General features: G+C 43.8%; 1 long non-coding RNA gene across 3 annotated transcripts in view; it reads right to left on the bottom strand.

Annotated features, from left to right (window-relative positions):
• Positions 1 to 27,682, bottom strand: part of LOC122237907 — a 191,774-nt gene that overhangs the window by 153,701 nt on the left and 10,391 nt on the right. For 2 of the 3 annotated variants that reach the window (XR_006216658.1, XR_006216657.1), the window contains exon 1: positions 1,144 to 1,215. The exons of the other annotated variant lie outside the window; for it this stretch is intronic. This is a non-coding gene — a long non-coding RNA (uncharacterized LOC122237907). Of the gene's footprint in view, positions 1 to 1,143; positions 1,216 to 27,682 lie in introns of those variants that run through there. 3 annotated transcript variants of the gene reach the window in all.

Below are 27,682 nucleotides of genomic sequence, written 5' to 3' on the forward strand. Positions count from 1 at the left end.
AAGGCTGACATTCATATTCTCTTCTCCTTTAAAATATTAATTTTTTGGCTCAATAATTAGAAAAAAATACACGGGTCACTTCTAACACCACAATCAAAAGTACACTTAGCATATTTAAAACCTAAATGTGAGGGGCCCCTGGGTGGCTCAGTCGGTTAAGCGGCCGACTTCAGCTCAGGTCATGATCTCGCGGTCCGTGAGGGCTGTGAGTTCGAGCCCCGTGTCAGGCTCTGTGCTGACAGCTCAGAGCCTGGAGCCTGTTTCAGATTCTGTGTCTCCCTCTCTCTGACCCTCCCCTGTTCATGCTCTGTCTCTCTCTGTCTCAAAAATAAATAAATGTTAAAAAAAAAAAAAAAAGAAAAAGAAAAATAGAAAAAAAAAAAAGAAAAAAGAAAACCTAAATGTGAAAGTAAAACTATACATCTGAGGATATGTGACAGAATATTTTGGGGGTAAAAAGAACACTTAAACAACTTTTTTATTACCTCAAAAAGAGGATTTCTTTTCAATAAAGTATACCACAGGCAAAGTTTTCAGACAGAGGAAGGATTGAGAGAAGATATCTGCAATGTCAAAAACTGACAAGGGAATGTTTGCCAGAATATACAAAGAATGTCTACAATTCAACAAGAAAACGTCATAAACACTGATGAAAGAAATGGGCAAAGCATACGGAAAGGCAGTTCACAGAGGATGAAACTAAAGGCCAACAAGAATATAAAGAGATGTTAATAAGCAGAGACACGCAATTTAGAAAAATAATGTACTGCCTCATCATTGTTAGACAAGCAAAAACTTGAAAGCTGTTTTCAAATCTTGATGGTCAGGTGGGACACAAGTACAAGTACACCCATATAGTGAAGGTACAGACAGTATAGCTACTCAAAAGAGCAGTCAGGAACTATGTAGGGAAATCAAACACTTACCCCGTGTTCTAGCAAGGCTGTTTGGGGGTATATATGCCCAAATAAAATTTCAGGTCCATAAAGGGATACGTATGAGGACATTTTTTGCACTGTTTACCAATCAGGGTCCAATCGCGAGAGAGAAAGCACATAATAATTTGAGCAGGAAAACTGAATATAAAGAATGATTGGTTACGATAGAGTATGGGAGTAATATGGTACCAGCTGGTGAACTTACACTTGGGTAGATATTACTCTGCAGTTGCCAGAAACTGTTACATGAAGCCAGACAAGGAAGCCGACTGCAGAGGTGAGAGAGGGAGAGGAACATGTTTCCAAGGACATGAACTTCACCCTGGCAGGTTTCAGACAGATGAGCAAACAAAGGCTCCCTTTTGCTTAGGTCAGTTTGAGATGGGCTTTGTGTTGTCTACAACCTAACTTACCACCTAGGAGTCAATTAGAGGTCTAACTGACCAGTGTTCCCAGATGAGACACATCCCATTGAGAAGGGGTTCCACAGAGGGGCGGGGGGACCCCACCGTCCAGTGGTGTGAATTCTAACCCACAACATAACCGTGCCCCACCTTCACCTCACCACCACCAGTCTGGGGCAGAGTTTTCCCAGAGTCGGATTTGGGAGGCTCTAAGCATATCGCCATGGAAAAGGGCTAAACCCTCACTTGAAACTTTCTCTTGGTTTTTAAACTTCTCTTCCTCTTCCCTATCTCCTCTTCCTTTTTGAAACGAGTGAAAGAGCCACTGCCAAGAAGAACATTAAATAAAAGGAAGCAGAAAAAAGGCAGAGAGGGAAGTCAAAGGGAGAGATTTTGCTCAACCAGCAATGGCTTCATTAGGCTCACAACAAAGACAAGCTCAATTTCTTTCTTATTGACATTAACGAGTTTGATGTGAGTCCAACATAAAAGCCAGGCAAATCTGCTTGCTCTTACTGGGGTCCCAGTACCCCTGCAGCTGCTTGCAAATTGCTTAATTCCACAAAAGGTCATCTTTCTTGATTGGTTTTCATTCCTTTCCGTGTCCAACCAATCAAGTGCAGGCCACGCAGATGGCTCCGAGCTGGTCCTGACGGGCCAGGTCAGCAGCTGCTGGCTCACCCCAGAATGCGCCTACCCTCCCCATCATGGAAATCCTCCCTCTAGCAACTGGCTTTTTGACTAGCAGCCATAGGAGCCCAGAGGATATTTCCTGAACAGATCAACGTTACCGACTAAACTCTGTCCATAGAGCTATGGTACAAGCTGGGGGTGAAACAAGAAAATATAACTCGAAGAAGAAAATGAAAACAGCTTATACAGTTTTACAAAATAACAAACACAGTCAGTAGCAGGGCTGAGATTCAAACTCCCATTTTTAGACCCAGATTCCACATGATGTCTGTCTGGGATGGAAAAGGGACAAGAGAAGAGGAATCTAGCAAAGAGACAGAAATAAAGAGAGCACGGGGAGATACAATTAAACATAGGATCACGTGGGTTGGTTTCCTTCCAGGTGGTAAGCATGACACCAGAGCATCCATGTTATATATTTTTTAACGTATTTATTTATTTTGAGAGAGAGAGAGAGAGACAAGAGAATGTGAAGGAGGCACAGAAAGAGTGGTAGAGAGAAAATCCCAAGTAGGATCTGCACTGTCAGTGCAGAACCCGACTCAGGGCTCGAACTCACGAACCGCAAGATCAAGAGTCAGACACTTAACTGACGGAGCCACCCAGGCGCACCCCGCCCCCCCCCCCCCCGCCCTGGCTACTGGTGTTATATTTTATCTCACTTAATCCTTCCAATCAGAAAGGCAGCCATTATTAGTTCTACTTCTGACAAGATTCCAAAATTCAAAAAGGCTAAATAAAAAATAGTCCAAAGGTTACAAAACACATCAGTGTCACAGCTGTAATTAAAACACAATCCCATCCAGGGGCGCCTGGGTGTCTCAGTCGGTTAAGCAACTGACTCTTAATTTCTGCTCAGGTCATGATCTCATGGTTCATAAGATCAAGCCCCATGTCAGGCTGTGCACTAACAGTGAGGAGACTGTTTGGGATTCTCTCTCTCCCTCTGCCTCTCTTTCTCAAAAGTAAATAAACTTTTTTTTTAATATTTTTAAAAACTATAATACCAACCAATTTCAAAACCCATACACATTTTAAAAAATGTTTTTAATGTTTATTTATTTTTGATAGAGAGAGAGAGAGAGAGAGAGAGAGAGAGAGAGAGAGAGAGACAGAGCCTAAGTCAGGGAGGAACAGAGAGGGAGGGAGACACAGATTCTGAAGCAGGCTCCAGGCTTTGAGCTGTCAGCACAGATCCCGGCACAGGGCTCAAACCCACCAATGGCGAGATCATGACCTGAGCCGAAGTCAGGCACTTAACCAACTGAGCCACCCAGGTGCCCCTAAAACCTACACACCTTTAATGTCAGGCTAAGCTATCTCTTCCCACTCAAGTGCACCAGAGACCTAAGTGTTATATATATTGTTTGATAAAGACCTGACTTTGTGCCCATTCTCTTCTACATTTTTTTTATTTTAGAAATGTTGAGGTCAGTATGATTTAATCATAGAGAAATAGATATTTATTTAAATTTTAATTAATGTTTTTTATTTATTTTTGAGAGAGAGAGAGACAGAGTGTGAGCAGGGGAGGGGAGAGAGAGAGGGAGACACAGAATCCAAAGCAGGTTCCAGGCTCCAAGCTGTCAGCACAGAGCCCGATGCGGGGCTCGAACTCACCAACTGTGAGATCATGACCTGAGCTGAAGTCGACGCTTAACCGACTGAGCCACCCAGGTGCCCCAAAATACATATTTATTTAGAATCTACTTTATTCTGGATATGCATTCAGTAATTCAACAAGCATTTACTAAGAGCCGGGCACTCTGTCAGGTCCTAGAGAAGCAAAGACGAATTAAGACCTGGGCCATTCCCTCAAGGAGCTTGGAGACCACTGGGGAAAGTGGAGAAATAGACAATTATAAAACCGCATGCTTATGACCCTCTGGCTTTCTTAACCTCTTAAACCTCTGTTTTATAATCTGGCATACTGATATAATAATAGTATGCACCAAATCGAGTTGTCATGAGGATAAAATTAGAAAGCACACCTTAATCACTTTGCATACCGATATATGGTAGGAGTTCGATAAATATTACTAATATCAATATCATCAGCAGCTTAGAATGAGGAAATTATGAATAAAGGAAGTGAGAATGAAGAAAGATGAATCTGCAGAAGCCAAAGGCAGATTGCATGTGAATAAGAAAGAGGAACTAAAGACAACTCCAGGTCCTGGCTTTGGCAGTCTGGGCTGTGGAAGAATGGTAATTGCAGAGGTTGCTCATTGGCTACATATTATCCATTCTCCCATTCTTGTGTGGTAATGGAACTTCGGTTTTATCCAGGGTGACAATATATGCCATTAATATTCATATGTTTCAGTCCCCCATACAGATTTAGCTGACATTCCTCATTTCCTCCTTCCTGCTGCCTAGGCTCCCATGCAATGGCAGGTTCTCGGGCAGCAGTCTTGGACCATGAGGTGACCCTGAGGACAGAAACTGTTCTGTAATGTGGAGACAGAAAGATAGAAGTTGCCTGGGTGTGTGGTAATTAAGAAGCTAGCCTACCACCCTTGATTGGCCTAGCTCTGCATTTCTTTTGCATGAGAGCCCAATATCTATTTTAATCCACTGTTATTTCGGGTTTTCTGTTATTCAATCTTAATCTAATATAGGGTGGATGCTAATATGGGGTAGATAGTGGTGCTGTTTGCAAATAATAGACACTATAAAAGGAGATTTCATTTGGGAAAGGTAAAAGGAAAGATGACTTCAGTTTAGGACAAGTTCTTCTTAAGGTGTCTGTGTTTCCAAGAGGAGGACAAGAGTTCATTGAGAACTAACAGTCTTGGAACTATAAGGACTTTGAATGGGGACCAGAATATGCCACCCTAGAATATGCCACTTTGGCATCAGGATTATTTTGAGCTGAAGGCCACTGAGAACCAACAGATACAGGCAGAGTTCTCTGTCCTTCCTTATCTGTCTGAAAGCAGGGCATAAATTTCCCTTGTGAAGGCAGACCTCTCTTCCATACCAAGAAGAGGAGAGCAGCTCTTATCACTGGAGATGGAGAGGAGTTTGCACACATGAACCTTACTAAAATGATCCTTACCTTCAGCAGTCTCCCTCCATTTATTTCCTTGCCACTTCCCCTGGATTTTTCATCCCTCAAAGCCCAAACCCCCTTTCCTTTCCCATAAGTGGGGCACCTGGGTGGCTCAGCTGGTTAAGGGTCTGACTCTTGATTTCGGCCCAGGTCGTGATCTCACAGTTTGTGAGTTCAAGGCCCACATCGGGCTCTGCGCTGACAATGCAGAGCCTGCTTGGGATTCTCTCTCTCCCCCTCGCTCTCTGCCCCTCCCCCACTCATATTCATTTTCTCTCTCTCTATCTCTCCCCTCTCCCCCCTCCTCTCTCGAAATAAATAAGCATTTTTTAAAAGGTACATAAGCCCGCAAGTCTACCCATTCGCTTGAGTTTTTTTCTATGACCCTCCATGCAAAAAATTTTTTTTAATTTTTTTTACACATGACATTTCTGTATCTAGTAACAGTACATTAAAATATGGAAAACCATTGCTGACATAAATCAGTTAAGCCTTAGCAGTTCCAGTTGCTAATATGGTCTGAGGTTAATTAATGAATATACATTTCGTTTGCCACAAGACATGAAACAATCAGCCTTTTTCTAACTAATTCTAACTACATCCAGTTAATTAAACTTATAATTAGCTGGAATTCAGATTTAAGTCCAGGGCATCCCACACTTGCCGCCTCCAAGAAAAGGATATTTTCACTGTGATGGTATTAAAAGGTTTTTAAAGGAACTATTTTGAGGTTTCACTTTTTGAATGAAAAAAACTCAACCGAAGATTTTTAAATCTCTAATCCCTGCTTTAATTTTGAATTCTGGTCACTTAACGACCGTAGATACACAGTCTAGTCAAATAATATTAATGGTATCACGAATATTTGGTTAAGTTTGGAGGAGTGAATTTATTATACACGAGCAACTATTCCTGCCCATGGTAGTTATGACTGACTGATCTTGGCTTTATTTCTGACTTATCTGGGAAGCAGTATATAGAACACCTTCCTCCAAACAGTTACTCTCAATAGAACAGAGCTCATTTATGAGACGAAGCTTACTGATTATTGAGGCCCTGGAGGAACCACAAGAAGGATGAAAAGGAGAATACTTGTAAGAAGTGAAAGAAAAAGAGCAACAAGAATAACATCAATTTTAAGGGGAAATGGAAAGATAGTTGCCTTATTGATATAATTTAATTTAGCAAATAGGGCTGGTAGTCTCAAACTACCTTCCATTAAATTCTACCATTAGATATTTATTCTTTTGAAAGTAATTTCTCTTATTCAACACCAAAAGCTCACAAACATAATACCGTACTAGTCATTAACAACTTTATCACTTACTTCTATTTTATTGAGGTATAATGGACATACAACATCATATTAGTATCTGGTGTGCAATATGATGATTCGATGTTTGTATATGTTACAAAATGATCACCTACATAAGTCTAGTTAACATCTGTCCCCATACATAGTTATAGAATTTTTCTTGCGATAAGAACTTTTAAGGGGCACCTGAGTGGCTCAGTCGGGTGAGCGTCCAACTTCGGCTCAGGTCATGATCTCACAGCTCGTAAGTTCGAGCCGCGCATCGGGCTCTGTGCTGACAGCTTGGAGCCCAGAGCCTGCTTGAGATTCTGTGTCTCCCTCTCTCTCTGCTCCAACCCACTCACATCCTGTCTCTGTCTCTCTCAAAAAAAAAAAAAAAAAAAAAAAGTAAATAAACATTAAAAAATTTTTTTTTAAAAAACGAACTTTAAGATCTATGCTTTTAGTCACTTTCAAATATGCAACAAGGGATCATTAATTCTAGTCACCATGCTGTACATTACATTTCCACGACTTCTTTTATAACTGCAAGTTTGTACTTTTGACTCCCTTCACCCGTTTCACCCACCTCACATCCCTTGCTTCTGGCCACCACTAATCTGTTCTCTGTATCTATGAACTTGGGGGTGTTGCTTTGGTCCAGTAAACACTCCACATGTAAGTGAGATCATACTGCCTTTGTCTTGACTGTCTGACTTCCTTCACTTAGCATCATGCCCTCGGGTTCATCCATGTTTTCACAACTGGCTAGATTTCATTCTTCTTATGGCTGAATAATATTCCAGTGTGGGATGGAGTGTGCGGTGGGGTGTGTTTTGTGTGTGTGTATACATGCCACGTTCTCTTTATGAATCCATTGATGGACACGTAGGTCATTTCCATACCTTGACTGTTGTAAGTAATGCTGTAATGAACGTGAGAACACCCATATCTTTTCAAGTTAGTGTTTTCGTTTTCTGCAGATAAATACCCAGACCTAGACTTGCTGGATCATCGGGTAGCTCTATTTTTAACTTTTCGAGGAACCTCTATACTGTTTTCCATAGTGGATGCACCAATTTACATTCCCACCAACAGTGCACAGAGTTCCCTTTTGGCCACAATTTTCTTCGCCAACACTTGTTACTTCTTGTCTTTTTTTTTAAGTTTATTTTGAGACAGACAGTGTGAGCAGGGGAGGGGCAGAGAGAGAGGGAGACAGAGAATCCCAAGCAGGATCCACACTGTCAGTGCAGAGCCTGATGCAGGGCTCAAACCAATGAGCCATGAGATCATGACCCGAGCTGAAACCAAGAGTTGGACGCTTAACCAACTGAGCCACCCAGGCTAGATGTGAGGTGATATCTCACTGTGGTGAGGTGATCTTTCAACATTTTTTTATTTTTGTACTGTCATCCCTTGACATTTCCCTACCAATGGTCTAACCTCCCACTAATAAAAACTATGTGCCTTTTGTCCAGTTTATCTGTCTTTTGGTAGTTTAATTCACAGGCTCCTTGACCCTAAATCCCAGGGTATAGGGAAATGTGCTTCCTCCCTGACTTCTTTCAACATTATATAGTAGAAATCATGAAAAAAGGAGGAGTAATCAAGGAAAGGTCTTAAAATAAGAAAAAAACAAAACTCTGGGGAATTCACTATTTCCATGACAGCAAAGGAAAAGAAGCTGTTGAAGGAAAATGATGAGGGGCAGCAAAAGAAAAATGTGGAGGATGGGGTCATAGAATTTAAAGGAGGTGAGAGTTACAGTAAAGCAGCATCAGATGCTACAGAGGTTTCCAGTTAGATGGGCCTGAAAAGCATCCAGAGGATTTAACAACAAAATATAACTGCAAACCTCATCATAATTGTTTCAATGGCGATGAGGGAAAGCTGAAAACAAGCTGCAGACAAATGAATGGAAGATAGGGAAGGGATAGATTGCGCCCTACTGCTGTTGTAACAAATTACCACAAATTTAGCGACTGGAACCAACATAAGCTTCTTATCCCATAGCTTGTAAATCAAAAGCCAAGAGGACGCTTCAGGTCTCACCAGGCTAAATCTAAGTGTGAGCTGGCCGGGCTCTTATCTGGAGGCTCCGGGGAAAATCTGTTCTTTCAAGTTGTTGGCAGAATTGGGTTCCATGTGGTTGTTGGGCTGAGTTTCCCATTTCCTTGCTGGCGGCCAGCCAGGGATTGTCCTCGGCTTCCAGGGGCTGCCTCCATTCCTCCGCTCCAACTTCAAAGCCAAGGACAGCTGATCGACTCCTGGTCACGCTTTGAATCTCCCTGACCTCTCCTCCTGGTTCATCCCTCCTGCCTTCCTTTTCTGCTTTTTACGGCTCCAGTGATCACACTGGGTCCACGAAGATAATCGAGGTTAATCTATGTTAAATTCAGCGGACTAGTAACCTAATTCTATCTGTAAAGTCTCTAGATTGGTGTTTGATGAGGAAGCCAAGGGATAGGAGTCTTGGGGGAAACATTGTTAGAATTTTGGCCACCACAAGTGGTAATAATGAGCATATCAACACTTTTAAGAAATCAGGCTATAAATATTTTTGAGAGGAGGTGTGTCGAGGAGAAGCAGTCGTATAAAATTAGAAAGACTCAGACACATGCATATTCAGAAGGGAAAGACAACAGAGAAGCACATTTTGAAAATAAAAGAGAAAAAAGTGAAAAACTGAATCGCCCCTGAGGAGGTAGACAGAATTGGGACCCAGATCACAGGTGGAAGCAACTAGCCCCTGCTGGATGTTACAGGCAGAAAGGAGGGTAGGAAGTTTATGTGTCAAGAAGCTGTAGAAATTTGCAGTTTAGAAAGTCATTAAGCAAGTTCTGTTCACCACCAGTATTTTCTCCCAGGCAATTCTCAAAGTGTTGTCCCTGGACCCATAACATCAACATCACCAGAGAACTCACATAAAATAAATTCTAAGGTCCTACCCCAGACCTACTTAATCAAAAACTCTAGGATTGGGGCCCAGAAATCTGTGTTTAACGAGCCCTCCAGGTGATTAGGATACAGCCCAAGTTTGAGAATCATTCTTACGGTAAAAGACAGAGTCATGCCTAAGACTGTGGGGGAAAGGGTGCCGTGGAAGTCCTAAAGCGAATGTGAAGGTTAGAAAGGGCTGTGGGAAGAAAAAGGGAGAAGACTGAGAACATATGGAGACCATGATCCTGCCAGACTCCAGGAACCAAATTCCAGTCCTGGGTGTATAAGGATGGAGTGTGAGATCTAGTAGGTTTTTGACCAAAAAAAGAGGGTAATAGAATTATTACTTATAGGAATAGGAATTATTGGCAATATATACGGACAATGGAAATAACTGATGACAGGGACACATCTTGGCTGGAGGAAAGAGCACTGCTTTTAGAGTCAACATAATCTGGATTACACTCTGCCACTACCAGCCTGGGAGTTCAAGAAATTGACTTAATCTCTCTGAGCCTATTTCCTCAGCAGGGGAACAGAAATACAACAGAGGTGTGGAAATCCCACCCACGTGAAATAGAGCACATGGAAATTCTTAGCACAGAAACTGACACACAGGTGAGAGCTATTACTAATTCATTGGGATATTCGTCAGATTCTGTCGTATTAATAGATGAACCCTATATCATGTTTCCTAATTCCGTTACCCTCTGCTCAGTTTCCTCCAGCCAGGCTGGACTCCACACGCCTTCTCATTTCAGGACCCAACTCAATGGAGAAGCTCCGTAGACATTCTAGATGCTCGTGACAGAGAGCAGGGTGCAAAAATGTGAACCCAAGCAAAGCAGTGGCATTTAAAGCCACCCACACTCCACTGGCCAACTCAGGTCATAAGGTCAAGGCTAAAGCCAGTCAAGTGAGCATGTGAACATGGAAAGGAAAACATGGCAAGGGTGGAAAAAGAAAAAAAAATTTGAATATATTCTATTATCTATTATAATAACTCTGAGTCATACCAGAGGTGTTAGCCCGGATTGTTTGGGATGAAGCTCTAATTAAAGGCAAAGGCCAGGGGACGCTCAAAAGGCAACCTGACCCTCATCAAGATGAGAAAGGCTTTTTCAGATTCTAGAAAGTTAATTACTTTTGCAACATGCATGTTCGTTATTTCTGACCACATGGTTGGTGTATTAGTTTCCTAGGACTCCCTTAACACAATCCCATAAACTGGGTGGCTTTAACAAAAAGTCAGTCCCTACAATTGTGGAGACTAGACATCCTATCAGCAGGGTTAATTCCTCCTGAGGGCTGAGGGAAGGATCTGTTCTAGGCTTCACTCTTTGGCCTGGAGACGGCCATCTTCATTTTCAGACGGCATCTTCCCTGTGTGCATGACTGTGTCCACATTTCCTTTCTATTAAGGACTTAAGAAAAAGGTCACCTTTCATTAAGGGACCACCTTACTTCAGTATGCCTGCATCTCAACTAATTATAGCTGCACAGTCCCATTTCCAAAAAAGGTTACATTCTGAAGTCCTGGGGGTTGGGCTTCAATATGTGAATTTGGAGGCACATAGGTCAACCCATAAGAGGCAACATTCAAACCTTTAAGATTGAGACCTTCCTTGTTTACAGGCAAGAAATTGGATTGCTACTCTATTCCAGCCTCTCTTCCTGAGAAACGAACACCGAGTAGTGAGTTTTAAACTCTTACAAAATAGAGCCACGAACTGGGTCCCCCGACATGCCAAACTGGGAACTGACATGCCTTACCCACTGGTAAGACTGGTGCACAGGACACTCGTCGAAGAGACAAATCCTAGAGAGACTCGAATATCTCTGAGAATTCTTGGTCAAGTCACATTCACTGTGTAAGCTGAATATTTGCCATTTACCCAAACTCCTTCACACCAAGGCCAAACAGATTCTGTGCTGCCTCTGACTAAACATGTACTCGGCTGGTTATCCATCATGAAGAGGCTAGGTAGAGGAGGCCAGCTGGCGGCCGGGCTGTGCGGTCTGTTCCCACTCTCGGCAGTTACAGGAGTCAGCACCCAACAGGTAAGGCCTATGCTTCCGGGCACCACGCATGACCTCACCAGGACAAGGCCTCCTCCCAACACCTGTCTCCCTTCAACCTTTCTTACTTTAGTCAAGGCCACATTCTATCCGGCACTGCAAAGAACAATGCCTCTTCCTCTTCCCTGCACTCTCTAGAAAGGTTACTCCTTTCAAAAACGATGTCACCCATGCCAAACCCACCCCCCACACCGCCCATGTTTCCCACACCCACGTTTACCACTCTCTTACCTATCAAGGTTCAACTCGGCAGCTCAGGAAAGGAGAGGTGACTGCTGAATGCGTTCCTGTGTCCCCAGTCAAAGCCATAAGCTGGTTGTGATAGACGTCACTGTAATATTCCCAGCCTGGGCTCAAAGTAGACCTGGAGTACGGACACCGTCTTCTGTCACATTCCTCAACATCACATGGCCCCAGGACTCAGCCTCGGCCAGAATCCCAGGCTGGCTCAGCACGGAAGGAGTTAACTAGGGAAGGACTGCAGTTTCTCTTCAAGTTCCTGGCGGCAAAGCTAAGCTCCAGCCCTGTGATGTTCCTCAGGATCCACGACCTAGTGCAGTATTAACATAGCACCTCTACCAGGGTGCCTGGGTGGTTCAGTCCGTTTCAGTTTCAGCTCAGGCCGTGATCTCACCGTTTTGCAAGTTCGAGCCCCGCATCGGGCTCTGTGCTGACAGCATGGAGCCTGCTTGGGATTCTCTCTCTGCCCCTCCCCAACACCAGCACGTGCACACACTCTTTCTCTTTCAAAATAAATAGACTTAGGAAAAAACACCTCTAACAAAACCTCAAAAGACTGTGCTGGGTTGTATAGATAGTGCCTCCCACGCTGGCCTGAAACGCACGTTAAATGTAATACAGGGGGCTGGTGGGGAGGGGAGACTACGATGGGCCCACGTGCACCTCTAGGGCCCTCATCTGACTCTTCTTCCCGGTGAACCTGAGCCAGGCCATCAAGGTTCCTCTGTCAGGGCTATCTGTCCCTGACATCTCAGAAGGAGGTCAGCACTGTCTTCCGTATTTCCCCCGCACCTTTTGCTCAAAATCCTCTTAGGAGCCCGACCAACGCCCGTAAACTCCAGGCAGACATGAAAAACTGCCAGCTGGGCCCGTCCACATCAGCGTCCCACGGAATCACAAGCACCCGGTGTCCAAGCCTAACTGGCTCCCATCCCCCACAACCCACACGGCAGCTTCCACCGGCCCAGCCACAAACTCCTGCCCACTGGATCCCCCCAAACACTCTAAACTGTGTCCCTCCTCCACTCACCACTTTTTCAGTCTCTCCGTGTTGCCCACTTAGAACCGATCGTGAGGCAGTGGGGCAGGCAAGTGAATTAGGGACACCTGTGTTCAGATCCGACCCCCTTCCACGAACCAGCCCAGTGGTTGGGAACAAGGCAATGAACTTGTTAGCTTTTGTGTTCTCACATTTAAGATAGGATTTCATGAGGCAATCTCGGTAGAGAAATGTTTGTCAATCTCCTTGACTTCTGAATTCAGTTCCAGTGCCCGTGACATTATCCTCCAGGCAAGTAGTGCCCCCAGGGGGACAGCCAGCCTGTGTCCCTGTACCTTAAATAAAATGGAAACTTGGGGCACCTGGGTGCTTTAAGCGTCTGACTCTTGGTTTGAGCTCAGATCATGATCTCATGGTTCTTCATTTGAGCCCTGCATCAGGCTCTGTGCTGGCAGTGTGAGCCTGTTTGGGATTTTCTCTTCTCCCTCTCTCTCTGCCCTTCCCCCACTCTCCTCTCTTCCTCGTGCTCTCTCTCTCAAAAATAGATAAACTTAAAACAAAAATTTTTTTAAAAATGGAAACTCAAACTTGATTAAAATTAAAACTATTTCACCATTTTACTTAATCTACAATATTTAAGTGGTTTTATATACAAAGAATATTATTTTAGCTCTGTATGTCTTCAAAGAATGTATTATACAGTTTATTTAAATACAGTCTTAACAATATATACTCATTTATTTAACAACTATGGATTGAGGTTATAATATGTGCCAGGTATTCTAATTCAAAGACACGTGTGAATTTATTTCATCAGTGATATGTTTTTTATTTTAAATTACGTATAAAATATATTTTTCTTGACAAAAATAAATTGCTAACTGGTGCCATATCACATGATTTGAAGACTGAATTTATATCAAAATATGTATTCAAATCAATCTTATGTTAAGTCATCAAAATTAGTCAAAAACTGCCATCACCACCTCTAAACTTCTGAATTCATTCATTTTGCATTAATATACAAAGGGGTTTTAAGTTTTCATGTTTTATTTCTAAATGGCAAGATGAGAGAAGAGATCACCTCTTTGCGATAGTACATTGGGTATGAGTAGCATTTGCTCCCATTTAATGAAGAAGAAAACTAGAATACAAGCATCACTATATTTCCTCCTTTTAACCTATACTTTAGGCTAAAGACATTCAATGAGCCACTGAAACATTTGATCGGCAGAAGAGAACTCAAACCGATGACCATGATCTACTTGAAGGAAACTGGCAGAAATGTTTTCAGTTTCCACTCCTAACTTGCTATATCTTAAAGTGTAAGCTCTTTACACTTCCTTCTCCAACCAGTGGCACGTTATAGGAGCATATTAAACAAGAGCTGAGAGTAAAAATCACAAGCATATAAAGATCACCGGAGCAGCTACTGGTACTCAGCTGAGTGTAACCCATCTGCCACGGGAGGGGGGGATCACAAGGCTCTCACTTCAAACACACCGAGATCTCATGTTGTTCTGTTTCTAAAATCCACACGAGTATTGTTGTACCTGCTTGTTCGTGGACATTGGAATCCCCCGTCTGCAGTGATGTGGCCACCCTCGCACACCTTTGCAAACCACACACCTGGGAGCACTTAGCAGAGGGTAGATCTCACTGTTGCCTTTCAGGTTTGAACGCATCCTGCTGCCTGAGAAAGTACCCCTTCTATCCGCCCTACAATCTAAATATGATACCAGTGCTTCTGTTTAAAACCTTTTATTAGCTCCCCAGAGACGTGGGGATGAACTCCAAATCCCTTCACAAGAAATACGCACCAAGAGACACAGGCAAGTGGAGCCATCCTATCCACGCTTTTGTAGACCTCACCCTATTGTGCGCGCCTCTACTTTTGTGGGCTGTGTCTCCTACTCTTTGCTAGGAAGTTTCCCCACTTAGCTAACACCTTCATAGCCCTCTAAAAGTTCACTTTTACCAGGAACCTCCCTTGAACGAAATCCCTGTCTTTCTTCCTCCATCCCGCCCCTCTGCCCCCACACATGCCCCTTGCTCTGAAACCATTCACGACACCACTATAATTCTTGCCTTAACATATAAGGTAACTGAGGGGCGCCTGGGTGGCTCTGTCGGTTGAGCGTCCAAGTTCGGCTCAGGTCATGATCTCGAGGTCTGTGAGTTCGGGCCCCGCGTCGGGCTCTGTGCTGACAGCTCAGAGCCTGGAGCCTGCTTCGGATTCTGTGTCTCCCTCTCTCTGCCCCTCCCCCGTTTGTGCTCTGTCTCTGTCTCTCAAAAATCAATAAATAAATGTAAAAAAAAATTTTTTTTAACATTTAAGGTAACTGAGAAGCAGTAAGAGATGCCTCCTTTATCAACTTCATTGTAGAGTTAGGTGGGAACAAGCCAACTCCAGAATCTCAAAGGCTAAGAATCACAGAGATTGTTCTCACTACCTGCCAGTGGAGGGTCAGCTGTGGGTTCATTCATCTTCTAAGTGAAAGGAACAGTCCCCATCTGGGATGTACTTACGCCTTAGCAGAAGGAGAGAAGCAGGAGAGCTGGAGAATCATTCTGATGGTTCCTGAAGATTCTAATGGGAACTGGCAGTAGACACAGCCCTTTCCAATCACACTGGCCAAATCAAACCATATGGCTAAGCCTGGTATTGGTAAGGTGGGGAAGTATAACCCTCCCAAGACAGGTACAGTAAGTCTTATGACAATAGGCAGAGATGTGTACTTCTCTTACAGGACAAGAAACAGTAATCCAGAACAACAATGCAATCTGCTATTGGCTAATAGCTTTCCTCCTCCATCTTCACTAGTAGAAATGAAATCCGTGTATGGTTGTGCCATGCAGGTGAGGCATCGGCCCCCACCTCTGAGTAAGCAGTAGCTCTAGATTTTCCATTCTCTAATGTTGGGCCCCAAGGATTTAGGATCTGATTTTCCCAGTCCCTCTTCAAAACTGCCAGTTCAGTTTTAGTTCATAGGATTCTATTCCCCACTTCTCCCAAGACCCAATGTGCAGAAGAATTCACTGTTCCTTTCTAGATCCTTCTTTGCAGTTTGTACCAAAACAACACAAAGCCTTTCTGCTCTCCTCGCTAAGCATGAAAGGAAACAGAGCTGTGACAAAATGGCCACCAGTGGGAAACCGATGGGGTTCAGTGTCCCCAGAGGCCCCATAACCTGACTGCTTTCTCAGCAGACACGCAGAAGCACCGAATACCTTTCTGAACATGGACTCTGCCACCCTCTTCAATCTCACTCCACCTATCACCAACCCAAAAGACTAAAACATAAAAGCAGTTAGGTTGGGTGCAAAGCTCATAAAACCTAAGCTTCAGCATTGTACTATTTTCCTAAGCCACTGTAACCAACTACCACAAATTTGGTAGCTTAAAACAACACTTAGATACTTTTACTCTCTCACCGTGTTAGAGGCTACAGTCTGAAATCAGTGTGAGTAGGCCCAAGTCAAAGTGTCAGCTGGGCCACACTCCTAGAAGCTCTAGGGGACATGCATTCCTTGTCCTTCCCGGTTTCTGGTGACTCCCAGCATTTTTTGACTTGTGGGCCTGGCACTCCGGTCTCTGCCTCCATGATCCCATCACCTTAGCTCCTTCTGCCTGTGTCTTCTGTCTCTCTGCCTCCCTCTTATGAAGAGGCATGTGATGGCATTTAAGGCCCATCCAGACAATCCAGGTTAATGTCCCCATCTTGAGATCCTTAACTACATCTGCAAAGACCTTTTATCCACATAAGGTAACATGCACAGGTTCCAGGGATTAGATATGAAATCTTTTGGGGGACCATTTTCAGCCCTACCGCAAGGGCCCTCAAATACACAGCTTCTTCTTCACACCTGGGAGAGAGGGTTGCCAGAGGCTCCCTGGGCACATGGCACTTGCTGGGCCAGAAGGGGCCCTGCCAGCGGGGGCTTCAGAGCTCAAAAGAGCTTTTCTAAACCATCAACCGTGGAAAGCAAAACAAGATTGCCCACATAGAGAGTGTTCTCATGTGGGGGCAAACCTGAAATCCTTAAATCCAAAACTTGCGTTTATTTGTGTCTGCACAGAATAAAATTATGAAGAGGGGGTTAAAATCAGCCATGGAGAACTCACTAGGACCACCTTCATTTTCCATCCATACTACAGAAAATATGGCATCATTCCTGCCATCTAAAGAGGTGACTAACCTAGCAAAAGCCAGACGTGTGCAAACATGGTCAGTTATTTATTTAAATTCATAAGCATGTTATCTAGATTTTAGATCTGTGAGTTGTTTCAGTCACAGCTTTGTGATGATCTGGGCTTTGTCGTGACTCTTGTCCCTAGCACACCATCTCCCTGTTATCCGACCAAACCCTAGTTGAGATGCAGCTGTGAAGGGGTTCAGCTGATGTCAACTGAGTTTCAAATCCTTGGGTTAATCAAGAGAGATAAGGTGCTGGTTGGGTGTGACGCCATCAAATGGAAGCCCTTTACAAAGCCCACGGCCACTGATGCAGGGTCAGAAGCTGCTGGCGGCCGAGGGAGAAGGACTCAGACCAGGAGTTTCCACACTCTGTTCAATGCAAGCAGCCTGCATGTGAAAAAGGTCAAGAATCCAGAATATTCTCCTGATAGCTGGGAGCTGATTAAGCCAACACTGGGCGAACTGAATCAGAAAATGAAGGAAGTTGAGAGAGAGCCTCGTGAAGAAAATAGACGAGTGGAATCTCTCCAGACACCTTCATCATCAGAAATGCTGCTATATCCACACCCTATTTCAAAAGCACAGAGCCATCAGCAGACAGCTGTGTGAATACTGCCTGAAAGTAGGCTAATGTGGACCCAAGCCTGACTGCCAACTGGAGAACACATGATCATGAGAACACAAGTTGCCTGTGGCGTATCTGGATTCTGGGATGCAGACTTCAGAAGCAACTGCATTGTCCTGAACTCCCCAAAGCTGGGACGAGACGGGCAGCATCATGGGGTGTGTGTTCTGTGGCTGCAGGGCCTGGACTGTTGCCAACAATGCTGTGGCCGGACTCCTGCTCTGCCCTGGACTTTGAACTTTGATCATGGCCGAGCCATGTAAAGGCTCTGCTGTCTCCTATAAGTGATCTACGGTGAGGACTCAGGATCTGTCCTGGGTGCTCTGTACCCTGAGCCCTGCACGGTCCTCTCCCTGCCCTTTTTCTGGGTTTCTCCCAGCACACACACACACACACACACACACACACACACACACTGCAGAGGAGTGATGGGACTCTGCTGCCTCTGAGCCAGACAGATCCAGGACTTCGAAACAATTGAAACCTTGATTTCCATCCCATCGAAAAGACAAACAGACATCGCAGTTCCACATACTCGAGACTTCGTCCTTTCTGCGAAGCCGATGGCATAAACATAAAAATTGGAAGAAAAAAAAATAAGTGAAAGTCACCAGAAAGCTAGCACTGACTCCTGCCATCTTGGCATAACCCATTTTCAGGAAGACGGAAGTCAAGAGGACTTCCAGCAAAGGGAGGAAACATGCAGCCTTGTGCTTTCAGATTCTCTCCACTAGGTGGTGTGTGCTGAGCCTTTGCAAAAATCAAAATCAAAATCAAACATTTTGCGTGACTCCTATTTCCTTCCGAGTACAAATAGGAATTTTGCTTTCTAGGAATGGGAGGCTAAGCCCAGAAAAAAAGGAAACTGAATTCAGGTCCAATATTATGGGAGTCTGGTTTTTCTTGTTGTTGTTTTTTGTTGTTGTTGCTTTTCCCACCAGACTTCTGCCTTCTATTTTCTCTCTGGAACTATCACCACTGAATGCAAGGCAGAGATTCTCCCTGAACCTTCCTGATTAATAAATGGTTCAGCTTTTCTGTGATCAGTCACCTGTGTTCTTCAGGCCCTAAGTGTGGGTGGAAGGAGCTATTGTCCACTCTTAACAGGTAAAAGGTTAACTGCTTTTTAGTGAGCCCCAAATATTCATGCTTAAAACCAGAAAGGCTCGCCCAAAACCTTGACTTACACCTTGCCATGTAAGAATAGCATAAAGAGGGGTGCCTGGGTGGCTCAGTCAGTTAAGCGGCCGACTTCGGCTCAGGTCATGATCTCGCGGTCCATGAGTTCGAGCCCCGCGTCGGGCTCTGTGCTGACAGCTCAGAGCCTGGAGCCTGTTTCAGATTCTGTGTCTCCCTCTCTCTCTGACCCTCCCCCGTTCATGCTCTGTCTCTCTCTGTCTCAAAAATAAATAAACATTAAAAAAAATTTAAGAAAAAAAAAAGAATAGCATAAAGATTACCTTGTGCTGTAAAGTGCTTAACAATCTACCAAATAAGAAGGGACAAAGTCAAAAGTTCTGAATTTCCATTCTGGCTCCACCTTTTAAACCAGTGAAACCGGCCAAGTCACAATTCATAAGAGCTCTCGGTTTCAACATCCACAGAATGGTAGTAATGGTTTGGAAAGCAAGAGATAAAACGTGCATGAAATCTTAAGGCCTGAAATGCCCAATATCACTAGCTGTTAGGAAAATACAAATCAAAATCACAACAAGGTATTACTCGATACCAATTAGGATAGCTATTATTTTTTTTAAAAATTTAATTTAAATTTAAAAAAAAATTTAAAAACCTAACAAATGTTGGGGCACCTGGGTGGCTCAGTCGGTCGAGCGTCTGATTCTTGATTACGGCTCAGGTCATGATCCCAGAGTCATGGGCTCAGGCTCTGCACGGAGCGTGGAGCCTGCTTAAAATGCTCTCCCTCTCCTTCTCTCACTCTCAAATGCTTTAAAAATTTTTTGATTAAAAAAAAATAACAAATGTCGGTGAGGATATGGAGACATCGGAACCTTTATGCATTGCCTGTGGAAACCTAAAATCCTGCAACTGTGGTGCAGAACACTTTGGCAGCTCCTCAAAAAGCTAAATATAGAATTTGCAGGTGAGCCGGCACTCCACTCCTTGGTATATACTCAAAGGGATTGAAAGAAAGAATTTAAACGGGTACTTGTACACGAATGTTCACAGCGGCATTATTCACGATAACCAAAAGATGGATACAGCCCTAGGGTCTGTCAACAGATGAATGAGTAAGCAAAATGTGGTATGTCCATGCAATGAATTATTATTCAGCCATAAAGAAATATGAAGTACTGACACATCACAACATAAATGAACCTTGCAAACATTATGCTACATGAAATGAACCAACACAAAAAGGACAGATACTGTATTATTCCATTTCATGAGGTACAGAGAATAGGCAAATTCATAGAGACAAAAAGTAGGTTAGAAATTACAACTGGCTTAGGATGACTGGGTGGCTCAGTCGGTCGAGCGTTCGACTTCGGCTCAGGTCATGATCTTGCGATCTGTGAGTTCGAGCCCCGCATTGGGCTCTGTGCTGACAGCTCAGAGCCTGGAGCCTGCTTGGGATTCTGTGTCTCCCTCTCTTTCTGCCCCTCCCCCGCTCATGCTCTGTCTCTCTCTGTTTCAGAAATAAATAAACATTAAATAAATTTTTTTAAGTTATTGCTTCCTTTCATGGTTACAGAGTTTCTGTTTGGGGTAACAAATGAGATTTGGAAATAGATACCAGTGATGGTTGCACAACATAGTGAATGCAAGTATTGCCACTGAATTTTACACTTAAAAAAATAGTTAAAATGGTAAATTTCATGCTATGTATATTTTGCCAAAATAAGGAAATACAAAATAGTAATAGGCAGATCGAGACCAATTTAGCATTCAAAATCAAGAACAGCTTTGGGGATGGCATTTTTCTCGGTGACTATATTTGGTGATTAAATTCCCTTCTCCATTAAAAAAAAAAAAAAAATCCCAAAGCCTGGCACGTAACTCATTCAAATCACATTTGTATTCAGCTCATGTGTGTCGAGTTTCTTCTGGCCCGCTTCATCCTCCCAACAATCCTGCAAGGCACCCGGGAACCACAGCCAAAAAACCTGCTGTCCCTACACAGTATCCTTCCAGAGCAGCTTCTAGGTATAGACTATCGCTTGATCTTAAGCAGAGAGGATAAGAGCAGAAGACACAGTGAAGCGGAAGGTGTAACATCCAGTGAATGAGTGCTCTGTGTGCCAAGCATTTTACATCCCTCCTTGCAGCCCAAATTCTACCTCTGCATTTCCCCAGATCCCTCAGTCGGAAGTAATTTCTCTATATCTGATATTTTCAGGCCTCTTTGAGACATTTCCACAATCTGCTCTAATGTAAGGGTTATATTTGCACGCGTCTCCTTTAGCATATCACGAGGACCTAAAAGGCAGGAGCCCTTCTTCACCCCTGCCTTCTCCCTCCTGTCACCCCCCTGCTCTCCCACCCATCTGCAATGGTTGTGGGGAATGTTGGCCATGCCCACTGTCCCAGCTGTCTCCAATCTGACAGCAGAGTGCGTTTGCCAAGTATTTTTCTCTACGAACAATTGCTTTTCATCTGTTTCATTTACTGTAACCTCAGCTGTTATCAGCTCCCCAAGACATCCACACACTAACAAATCCTAAGAAGGATAAGAAGTAAATGGCACCAGCAGAGAGAATATCTAAAGGAAGGCACTCTGAAAACATCCTGGACTCGGGCTTCAATCCAACAAAGCCCGAGACTTAGTTCGACATATAAAAAAGATGAATACCACCTGGTCCTTATTCCTCAATGAGCTGGCAACTGTCTTTGTACAAGCATCCTTCAGTGAAAATCAGAGCCCCCAAACTACAGAATATCGTCCCCTCATCACACAAGATAAACTCTGGAACAAGATGCTACTGATATACTTTCCACACATTATCTCACTTAAATTTTACATCAACTTAGTGAAGTCCTTCCCAGTCTGGCATCTGCTATGCCTCTGGTTCCTCTCACTAATCTCTACCCAGAACTCCGTTCTTCAGCCACACAGAACTACCTTCTGTCTGTTTCCTGAAGTTCCAAGTTATCTCTCTTCTGCAGTCCTCTATAAATGGTGCTTTTTCTGCCTGGACCCTCTGCCCTTGTCACTACCACCCACCCTGATGTTCTTCTGACTAATGTCTACTAATCTTTGAGGTCTTAGCTCAGAAGTCTCTTCCTCCTGAAAACCTCTTCCACACTCCAAGACTGAGTTTACTACCTATCCTTCAAGATACCATAGGACCCATTAATAATCTCTAAGGTGGCACTAATCAGACTCTTAAAATCAAAGTTCATGTTGACTTGTCCTTTTCCTCCCCTGAGCTTAGAGGTCAGTAAGAATAGGAACCAGGGGCGCCTGGGTAGCTCAGTCAACTGAGTGTCGAACTTCATCTCAGGTCACAATCTCATGGTTCGTGAGTTCGAGCCCCGTGTCACGCTCTGTGAGGACAGCTCAGAGCCTGGAGCCTGCTTCGGGTTCTGTGTCTCCCTTTCTCTCTCTGCTCCTCCCTGACTTGTGCTCTGTCTCTGTCTCTCTCTCAAAAATAAGCATTAAAAAAAAATTTTTTTTTTTAAGAATAGGGACTACCTGTATACTTGGGACCACACTCATTATCTGGCACATGATAGTCAACATACATGACAGGTACTCAACAAATATCTGTTCAATGGCTACGACAGGTATGATTTTCCTGTATTTTAGAGGAAGCTGGAGCTAATGAGGTTTAGAAATGTGTCCAGAGACACAGAGCTTTTAGCAAAGTCCTAGATTTTTCTTTAATATTTTTTAAGTTTATTTATTTATGTTTAGAGAGAGAGCGTGCATGCACGAGTAGAAGAGGGGCAGAGAGAGAGGAAGAGAGAGAATCCCAAGCAGCTCCGTGCCGTCAGCACAGAGCTCGAAGCAGGGCTCGAACTCACAAACCGTGAGATCACAACCTGAGCCAAAATCAAGAGTCTGATGCCTAACTGACTGAGCCACCCAGGTGTTCTGCAAAGCCCCCAGATTTGAGCCCTGGTCCTTCCCGTGCAATAGCCCACACTATAAAGCAAATCCCTCCACCAAAGTGTGTGAGAATTTAATCAAGGACTATGCAAAATGTTTCATTGGAGTCCTCAGTTCTTTCTTATTTTACCATAATAGTCCATCAGAACTCCCCCTCTCTACCCAGTGAAAATTCTAACAACTCATATTTACAAACATAAATCAAAGGCAGGAGCTGTGTTGATGAGGTGGGGGGCAAGGGAAGCTGAAAAAATAAACAAACAGAATCTCCTTTTCCTACAGTTTTCTTCCTCTTTCGATTAAATATGTTTTGTGGGCCCTGGTGTCAAATAACAAAGCTGAGAAATTTGCCAAAAACTTTCCCTTTCAGCTGATACAGAAGAACAGCCAACACAATGGACTGGTTGGGCTGCCCACCTAATTACTCTACTCCCGGAGCTTTTTAGAGCCTTTGGGGTCCCTGTAGAAGCCACCGTTCCATTTCAGGATAAGGGCCTTTTCATGAGAACCGGAAGACTTGTCAGGCTGGGCAGGGGATCGGTAGTGCCTGCCAGAAAGCAGCCAGGCTTCGACACGAGGAGTTATCTGCTGCTCCTTTGTGCTCTGCCCCACTGTGCTATCTGTTGCTGTATAACAAAGTGCTCCAAAATTAAAAGCTTCGAAGAGCAAACTTTTATTATCTCTGTGGTCCAGGCATTCAAGCGACTTAGCCAGGTGGTTCCGGCACAGGGTCTCTTATGAGGTCGCGGTCAGGATGTTGGCTGGCACCAGAGGGTCCACTCCTCAGATGGCTCACTCACCTGAGCTCCTTGCTGGCTTTTGGCAGGAGGCTTCAGATGCTTGCCACTTGGGTATCTCCGCTGGGTCGCTACCAACACGTGGGTTCTTTCCCCACGCAAGCCAGCAACTCTCCAACACCAGTGGGGTGTCCCATGACTCGGTTCAAGTCTGACACTATCTACGTGCAGATCCCACAGGTTGAGGGCTCAGTCTCACGAGACCGCCCCACTTCAGACACCAGTCAGAAGTCCAGGGTGTCACCTGTGCTTCTGACTGACCGGCTATGAATCAGAGGTTCCCAGAACTCCCTCCTTGTGTTAGGCTAATACGCTAGAACAGCTCACAGAACTCAGGAAAGTGTTCACTCGCTACATGAGCGTTTATCACAAAGGATATTAAAGGACGCAAATCAACAGCCAGATGAAGAGATTCACAGGACAAGGTACGTGGGAAGGGGAGCAGAGCTCCATGCGCTGTGTCACTCAGAGAGATGTGTGAACACCTCCATATGTTCAACAACTGGAGGCTCTCCAAACCCTGTACTTACATACTGACACGTTTTTATGGAGAGTTTATTACATAGGCACGATTGATTATATCACTGGCCATTGGCAACTGAACTCTATCCTCCCCTCTTCAGCCCCTCTTTCCTTCCCAAAGGTCATAGGGATGGGACTAAAAGTTCTAACCCTCCAGTTGGATTCCCCCCGACCAATCCCCATCCTTAAGTCCCCTAAGGGCTTTCCAAAAGTCACCACTTGAACATAACAAGACACCCTTTATCACTCATCACAGAGGAAATCACAAAGGTTTCAGGCATTCTGTGCCAGGAACAGAGAGAAAGACCAAATATGCATTTCTTATTATAAATCACAGTATCACACTCATGACATGGCAGCTGGTTTCCCTAAAGCAAGTTGTCCATGGAGAGAGCTCAAGGAGGAAACTGCAACGCCTTCTATGACCTCGTCTCTGAAGTCACATGCCTTCACTTCTACCACATTCAATTCATTACAAATCAGTAAATACAACCCACGTTCAAGGGGAGGAGAATTAGGCTCCACTTTTTAAAAGGATAAATATTGGGGCGCCAGCCTGGCTCAGTCAGTGGAGCAGGCGACTCTTAGTCTCGGAGTTGTGAGTTCAAGCCCCAAGTTGGATGTAAAGATTACCTAAAAATTAAAAAAAATCTCTAAGAAAACAAATAAAAGGAGAAATACCAAAACAATTAATGGACATATTTTAATGACACCACACCTATCAACTTAAGAAAGCATTAATTTAGGGGTTAAGTGTCTGGCTCTTGATCTCTGCTCAGGTCAAGATGTCACGGTTTGTGAGTTCGAGCCCTACATTGGGCTGTGCACTGACAGTGCGAAGCCTGCTTGGGATTCTATCCCTCCCTCTCTCTCTGCCCCTCCGCTGCTTGCTCTCTCTCTCTCTCTCTCTCTCTCAAAAGTAAATAAATACACTTAAATTTTAAAAAGCATTAATTTAAAAACACAAACCTCTTCCTTCCTCTCAGGGATCTTACCTCTCTCAGTTAAATGACCCAAGCTGTCCCAGGTTCTGAGAAGTTCCCACACATCAGAAATTATTTTCTTGATTCTAACACCCATTTATGAATGGTGTGAGCCCTTGCTCAGTCCAAAGTGTCTGTCATTCACCAATGAGTAGAATATTTACTGAGCGCCCTCTATGTCCCAAGTACTTAGCAGTTAGAGGGGAATGCAGAGATAAAAGACAGTGTCCCTGCCTCAGATGGCTCCAAGTTGAATGCAGGTGAGAAATAAGTAACCACTTGTCACAAGGCAGTGGGAAAGTATTATGACAGGATTCTGTTTCTGGCGGTTTATACGAGCCCATAAAGGAGAGAACTACACCAGACTGGAGAGTGAGAGGAGAAAAGGACACACCGACCAGGTAAGATAACCTTGGAGATGAGTTTTAAGTGATGAGTAGATAGAGCCACTTTAAAAAAAAAGGGGGGGGGTGGGGGGAGGCAGGGGGACTCACCAGGAGATCCTTGGCCTGTACGAGGCCATGCCGATGAGAAGGAACACGGACTATTTTGGAACTTGTGCAAGGTTGCTTAGGGCTGGTGTACAATACGATTGAGTGGGAAATTAGAAATGAGGTTAGACAGGTTGCCCTGCTGAGCTTGGATTTTCTCTGAAGCCAGTGGGGAGCCAGGGAACTATTGTAATCAATGGGGACAAAATGAAATGTGTGCTTAAAAAGGCCCCTACTCAGTTAGCAACCTAGAAAGAAACTTGGAGCAAATTCAAAATGGAGAGTAGGAGGCCAGTCTGGAAACAGTTAGGGTAGTCTAAGCAAGATATGAGCAGGACCGACCCCAGGGTACAGACCTGATGAATCAGGTGGGGGCAGGGGAGGAACTAAGGGAGCCTGAGTTTAGGTCTCAGGATTAGGCAACTGGAGGAAAGGGAGCCACATTGCTAATAAGACAGGAGATAGAGGAATGGGGAGAAGAGAGAAATCAATGTGGTTTAGAGAACGTTGGGTTTGAGTGTTTATAAGATAAATACTAACACGAAAGCCCCTCCATTAGTTTGGGCTCACTGGGCAGAGACTAGAGTTAACAGAAAACTAAATTATAGGGGTACCTGGCTGGCTTAGTGGGTAGAGAATGTGACTACAGATCTCAGGGTCATGAGTTCAAGCCCCATGTTGGGTGTGGTGCCTACTCAAAAAAAAAAAAAAAAAAAAAAAACCTTTAAAAAAATCTAAATTATAGACTTTATGTGAAAAATTATGACTGTGTTGGGTTTTGCTTTATTTTCTTTTAATTATTTTTTTTAATTTTGCCTTTACCCTCAAAGTGGGGCTAGAACTCACAACCCTGAGATCAAGAGTCACATGCTCTACCAACTGAGCCAACCCAGCACCCCTTGCCTTGTTTTGTCTTTATCTTTACTGTCTCCTGTTTGACCTGTCTTACCGAATCTTCTTTTGTGAACATGTAAGAATTCTCTAATTGTTTGGATTTAAATGGTTGTCTCCAAGTGCTTTTAAGTACTGGGAAATTTCTTTTCCTGCATATTTTTTTAAATGTCCCTTTCTAATTGGTAACGCTAGGATATATTCACACAGTGATATAATGTGTTACCATTTAAAATGGTTTGTATTTAAAAATATTTAACGAATGGGGGAAATCATTGTGAAGTACTCCTAAGTGGAAAAGAACGGGTATGATACATAAATAGTGCATACGTATAAATAGTACGTACAATAGGATTCTAATTTTCAGAAAAATATGTGTGCATCTATACTTAGAAGAAAAAATGGAAAGAAAAACAGCAAAATATCATTCTGAGTATTGAGAATTTGAAATGATTTTTTATTTCCTTGTTGTGTCTTTATGCATTTGCCAAACTCAAAACAATGCATATTTAATATCCCAGGGTTTAAAAATTCATATTGTTTCCAAACGGTTTGCCTTATAAATTTATTCTATATCTACAGTGGCAAATTTTAAAACCGAAAATAAATTCACCAAATCGGCAGAAGTTATCTCTGGATTGCAGGACCAAGAGCAATAGGTTTTTCTTATACTTTTTTGCATTTTTTCCCCATAATGGAAAGGTTTACAATTAGAAACAGGTTTTTAGGAGGAAATAGATTTCATTCCTTCCTCTGGCTCATAAAGTTTCACTATCAGGAAAGAACCTGGTGTTAGTCATTTGCACCTCTGTGTGAATTTGACACCTCTCCCTCAGAGGTATTTACCGTCCCCTTATGTTCTCTAATTAAGAGGAAACCTGAGTTCCATAATGTCAGATGTCACGTAGCTGAGCCCACCTACTAACCCACCAGACTTCCTTTTATTTTTTTTAAGTTTATTTACTTGGGGGGGGGGGGAAGCATGAGCGGGACAGGGGCAGAGAGAGAGAGAGGGAGAGAGAGAGAGAATCCCAAGCAGGCCCCACACTCAGCACGGAGCCTGACTTGGGGCTCGATCTCACAAACCATGAGCTCATGACCTGAGCCAAAATCAAGAGTCAGATGCTTAACCCTCAGACACACCCAGGAGCCCCTCCTCCCCCACCCAACACACACCGGACTTTCATAAGGAGTTATGCCCTCATAGGAGATGCCCTCTTCATGAGTCATCCTTCTTCTGCCAGGGACGAAGAGCTCTTGTCCACAGTTTTCTCCTTCGATCATCTTTCTTTCCTATCTCTGCTCCTCAGTGTTCAGTGTTCAGATTCCTTGGCTAATAAAGCATGTTGACTGCATGGAGCTACTTATAAGAAAAACCAGAGCAGCCTCCAGTGGCTGGAGAGGTGAATTCCTCCCAGATCTCTTTTTCTTGCTCGTAACCCCAAACCGCTTCT

This window comes from Panthera tigris, chromosome B1, assembly GCF_018350195.1.
Source record: "Panthera tigris isolate Pti1 chromosome B1, P.tigris_Pti1_mat1.1, whole genome shotgun sequence".
In the NCBI taxonomy this organism is placed as follows: Eukaryota; Metazoa; Chordata; class Mammalia; order Carnivora; family Felidae; genus Panthera; species Panthera tigris.